Consider the following 5,780-nt stretch of genomic DNA (forward strand, 5'->3'; position numbering starts at 1 on the left):
GAAACTGCACATAGCATATCTTTGGCCCACTCAGAATTAGACACTGTCTAGATGTTTCATGCAAAATAGTGCCAATTGTTGCCAAGACATTAGGGTAGCCACATTTCCACTCCTGCTCTGTAGGTGAGAATGCCACGAAACTTTCAAGTGGCTGACCTCAGATTTATTTTTTAATTATTTAATATATATTATATTATATAAATATTATATTATATAAATATTATATTATATAAATAATATATTATAATATATTATATATTTATATATATATGGGGAAGGCAACAAGGTCCCATGCAGCTCAGGCTGGCCTTGAACTTGAGATGTAGTCCAGGATGACACTGAACTACTGATCCTTATACTTCCATCTCTTAAGTGCTGGGATTTCAGGAATTCACCACCATCCTGAGTCCAGCACCTCCTGCATACTGCTAGGCAAGACCTTTACCAACTGAGCCACATCCCCAGCCCCTAGTTTTTAACTTGTAACTTTTTGGGGTTTTGTTTTGTTTTTGAGACAGAGCCTTACTGTGTAGTTTTGGCTGGCCTGGTACTCACTATATAGCCCAGGCTGTTTTCAAACTCACGACAGCCTTCTGGCCTCAGCATCTAGGGGAACAGGGATTTAGAAAGCAGGTGGGTTTGAGTCCAAACTCCACATTCTCAGCTGTCACAGTTCTTTTATGTCCCAGGCGGTAACAGCATCCCAGTCATGCATTAATTAGATCAGTGAGTTTGATCTAGTTCTATTACTAGGACCCACTAACAACACTGGCCATGGTAACACACATCTGTAATCGCAGCGCTGCTATAACCAGACACCCCACTGTGTTACAAGGTCTTGCTGCATAGCCCTAGCTGGCCCTGAGCTTTAGATCTCCTGTCTTAACATGCACCACAGAACACCTGGCATCCCTCCTACCAGACAAGATCTTGTCATGTTGCCTAGACTGGTCTTGAACAACCTTCCTAGCTGAAACAACCTTTCCAAAAAGAACCATCTCCTTTTTCCTTATACATGCTGGGCAATCACTCTACCGTTGAGCTTTGTTGCCGTCTTGAGATAGCTTTTTAAACTTATTTTACCTCTGAGTATTAGATATCTCTTGTCTGATGCTGAGGAATAAACACATATAATACAATAGGCCCCAACATTTTTTTTAAGCACCAAGTTTTTAGGAAAACATCTTGAACAAATACAACATTCTTTTGAAAAATCCACTTTATTGTCAAAGAAAAAGGAAGGGGAAGTATTAATTTAAAAATATTTATTGGCTAGGCATGATAAGGCATGCCCTTAATTCCAGTACTTGGTAGGAGAGGCAGATGGATTGCTGAGAGTTTGAGGCCAGCCTGGTTACACAGCAACTTCCAGGACAGCCAAAACTATACAGTGAAATACTGTCTCAAAATAAAAAATGTCTACAGAATGAGTTCCAGGAAAGGTGCAAAGCTACACAGAGAAACCCTGTCTCCAGAAACCAAAAAAATAAAAAATAAAAATAAAAATAAATAAAAAAAATGTATTGACTGGAGATGTAGTACAGTAGTAGACTACTTTACTAGCATGCCCAAAGCCCTGGGTTTGATCTCCAATACTATTACCCCACACACACACCCACAAAAGGCACTTAAAAATAATTAGGAGTAGTAGATTTGGAAGGCTGAGGCAGCATGATTGCTCTGAATTTGAGAAACCCTGGATTATATGGTTCCAGGTCAGCCAGAACTACATAGTAAAAGTCTGCCTAAAAACAAGCAACAATAAAATTAAGAAAGGAAAGAAGAAAACAAAACATTTCTTAATCGTTTTTTTCCTGACATAATGCTAGAGAATTTTCTTCTGTTTGGACTCTGGGAAAGTTGTATGATTTCGTGATTTTATCATTTTGCTTCTCACTGCTTTGAGTTTAGATTGTTTAGCTTTCATATAGGCTTTGTGGTTATGGAAGTTTTTTTTTTAATTCTTAATTATCAGTACCGCACCAAGGTCACCAATAATATCAACTATAACTCTCAATGTCCTGAAGGCATTGGGCCTTTGCTTGAATGCTATATATATGCATACATATTATATATATATTTTAAGACTTTGCTTCATATATGAGTCTTCAAAGATTAAACAGAAAACTTCAAGACATTAAAAAATATCAATAATTTGATGCTGGGCCTGGTAGCACATGCTGATATTCCCAGCGCTGGGGAGGCCCAGGAAGGAAGATTGTCACAAGTTTGAGGATAGCCTGGGCAACATAGTATTAGGCCAGCCATGGATATATAATAAGACCTTGTCTTAAGAAGTAAAAAACAAAAACAAACAAATGTCATAGTTGAGAAAAAGTTATAGCATCCAAGAGTCAAAGACAACCTGGCATGTTTAGGAGCTGCGGTAGATTTTATGAAGCTAACACTGGCAGAGCTCTTTTGGTTATTTCTTAATACCTGACTATTGCATATCAGTTTCCAGACTACGGCCACCTTGGATCAGAGCAACTGTGACCACCAACAGATGGCCCTTATCTTTGAGAAGTTGAGCCTATTAGCATTCCCTTCCTGGAGAGAGGGGCAGGCTCTCCAGGCTTGTATGAGGAGGGCCCTGTAGAGTTACTCTTTGTGATAAAACACCAAGGCCGAGCAAGCTAGGCGAGGAGGAGTTTATTTTGACTTATGGTTCAAGAGCGATGGAATCCATAAAGGCAAGGAAGACAGAGCAGAAGGCGGCCAGCTCAGGAAGCTGGGAGATCCTATGTTCAAGCCCAAACACGAAGCAGAGCTCAAACCGGAAGTGGCATGAGGTAATGAATTCTCCAAGCCTACCTCCTCTAGGAAGGCTGCTGGTGCTCCCCAGACAGCATCACCGATTGGGAACCAAGAATTCTAACACCCACCCGAGACGTTGTGGAACATTTTTCATTCAGACCATCACACCTGTCTTGGGTTTTTATGTAAGAGGTAAACAATGGACCGGGGGTGGAACTCTGGTCACGCAGCTGCCTCTGAGTCACCATGCTCCTGCACGTAACCCCAATAAACTCACTGGCTCACCAGGCTGGACTTAACTAGAATCCTTCCTTTCTCTGTTGGTCCCTTCTCTGTCAGGGATAAACAGACATTTCCTTATATCTCTCAAAGGGCAGCATGATGAGATTCTGACTTACAGAGGCCCCAGCCCAGAGGTGAGAAAGGAAGGTCACATTCTGGCACGTAGAGGAAAGAGAACTACAGGGACCCCCAGGCAGTGGGATCAGGATCCATCCCTGGTGCATGAGTGGGATTTTTGGAGCACAGTGCCTATGGTGGGACACTTTGCTCAGCCTTGGTGCAGGGAGGAGGCGATTGGACCTGCCTCAGCTGAATGTACCAGGCTCTACTGACTCCCCATGGGAGGCCTTACCTTGGAGGAGGTAGGAGTGGGGGTGGGTTGCAGGGGGGGGGGAGGCTGGGGCAGGAGGAGGGAGGAGAGAGGGATCTGTGGTTGGTATGTAAAATGAATAAAAAATGTCTTAATAATAGAAGAAGAGGAAGAAGAAGAAGAAGAAGAAGAAGAAGAAGAAGAAGAAGAAGAAGAAGAAGAAGAAGAAGAAGAAGAAGAAGAAGAAGAAGAAGAAGAGAACTAGGTTGGGCATGGTGGTGCGTGCCTGACACTTGGGAAGCAGAGGCAAGAGGATCTCTGTGAATTCGAGTCCAACCTGATCTATATAATGAGCTCCAGGACAACCAGGACTACATAGAAAAATCCTGCCTCAAAAACAAACAAACAAACAAACAACAGCAACAACAACAAAACCCATACCCCCCAACAAAAAGAAGAAAGAATGTCTACAGATCTAAAAGTATTACAAATGAAATCCAGTGGCTGGTTCCTGGTGTGGCCACCATGCTTTTGTTTGCTTTTTAAAATCCTACTCTAAGGTGTGTGGTATGGGATATAGGGCAAATAAAAACAAAGTATTAATATAATGATATATGTATGAAAATAACAATAAAACCTGTATCTTTCTATGCTAACCAATAATTGAATTTGTTTAAAAAAGTCTGTCCTCAGAGGAACAAGGCTATGTCTACGAGGTCCAGAATGTGAAGCAAGCATGAGATAGGAAGCCGATTTTCAGGTTCCCTATGGAAACTTCCTGCAAAATAAGCTGGAAAAAAAATTCAGCCTACCATGGTAAATGTTAATTGCTGCAATGATCAGGACAAATCCAATGAGAGTGGACCTGGTTAGAAGGAGGCGTCCTCTTCCTGGCAGAAACTGCTTAATCTTGGACCCAACCGATTGGTTTTTCTCTCTCTTCAGACTGGAGCATCTCCTACAAATGTGTCCCCTCAGCCAGGCCAGGAGGCAACTGAGAGAGCAGACCTGCAAACCTGGCACTCATGCTGGAGGCTGAAGCAGAAGGATTCTGTGAGTTTGAGAACAATAAAAATTCTATCCAAGCCTGGCGGTGGTGGTGCACGTCTTTAATCCCAGCACTCAGGAGGCAGAGCCTGGTCTACAAACTGAGTTCCAGGACAGGCACTAAAACTACACAGAGAAGCCCTGTTTCGGAACACACACCCCCTCACCCCCCACCCCCGCCAAAAAAAGAAAATTCTATTCAGAGCCAGGTGTGGTAGTGCACACTTTTAATCCCAGCACTCAGGAGGCAGAGCAGACAGATCTCTTTGAGTTCGAGGCCAGCCTGGTCTACAGAGTGAGTTCCAGGACAGCCAGGGCTACACAGAGAAACCCTGTCTCAAAAAAACAAAAACAGCCGGGTGATGGTGGTACACGCCTTTAATCCCAGCACTCGGGAGGCAGAGGCAGGTGGATCTCTGTGAGTTCGAGGCCAGCTTGGTCTACAAAGCAAGTTCCAGGAAATGCGCAAAGCTACACAGAGAAACCCTATCTCGAAAAACCAAAAAAGAAAAAACAAAAAACAAAAACAAGCCGGGTGGTGGTGGCCCACGTCTTTAATCCCAGCACTAGGGAGGCAGAGGCCAGCCTGGTCTAACAGAGCGAGTTTCAGGACAGGCTCAGAAAAACAGCAACAATAAAACAAATCAACCCAAAACTCAATTTGGTGAATTCAGATTTAGAGAAAAATGAACAGAGATAACCCAGACTTCTACATGAAACCATTCACAGGAAGTTGTTTAGAAAGTCTCTCACCCAGCTAGAAACTCTCTCTTTTCTGGGTGAGGAGGAGAGCTTAGTCACAGTGGTTCTCAGCCCCTTTGCCAAACCTCTATCTCCAAAAATATTTACGTTACGATTCATAACTGTAGCAAAATTACAGTTTTGAAGTCGCAGCGGAAATAATGTTATGGTTGGGGGTCCCCACGGCATGAAGGACTGTATTAAAGGGTCGCAGTGTTAGGAGGGTCGAGGACCACTTAGTGGGTAAAGCGCTTGCTGGGTAGGTGTGAGGAGGTGACCCCCACACAGCTGGAGACAGCTGTATATGCCTGTAAGCCCTGCGCCTGCGCCGCTAGACAAGAGGTAGAAGCAGGCAAGCTCCCGGAAGCTGAGTGCCAGCTAGCCTGGCATAGCGGTGGCAAACAAGAGACCCGGTCTCAAAAGAAGATGGAAGGCAAGGACCAGCCCGGGAGGCTGGTGCCCACCTCCCACTCCCACACGCACACACGTAAACTATGGTGTGTGCGCATGGTCTGCACATGAAGATTAAAAAAAGAAAAGAAAAGAAAAAAGAAATCCCTCTTCTAAGTTAATGAAACCATAACGATTGGTTTTAGTTTAAGAAACATAGATTAATATGTTCCTTCTTACTTGATACAAGTCT

This window comes from Peromyscus maniculatus, chromosome 15 (assembly GCF_049852395.1).
Source record: "Peromyscus maniculatus bairdii isolate BWxNUB_F1_BW_parent chromosome 15, HU_Pman_BW_mat_3.1, whole genome shotgun sequence".
NCBI classification, from domain to species: Eukaryota; Metazoa; Chordata; class Mammalia; order Rodentia; family Cricetidae; genus Peromyscus; species Peromyscus maniculatus.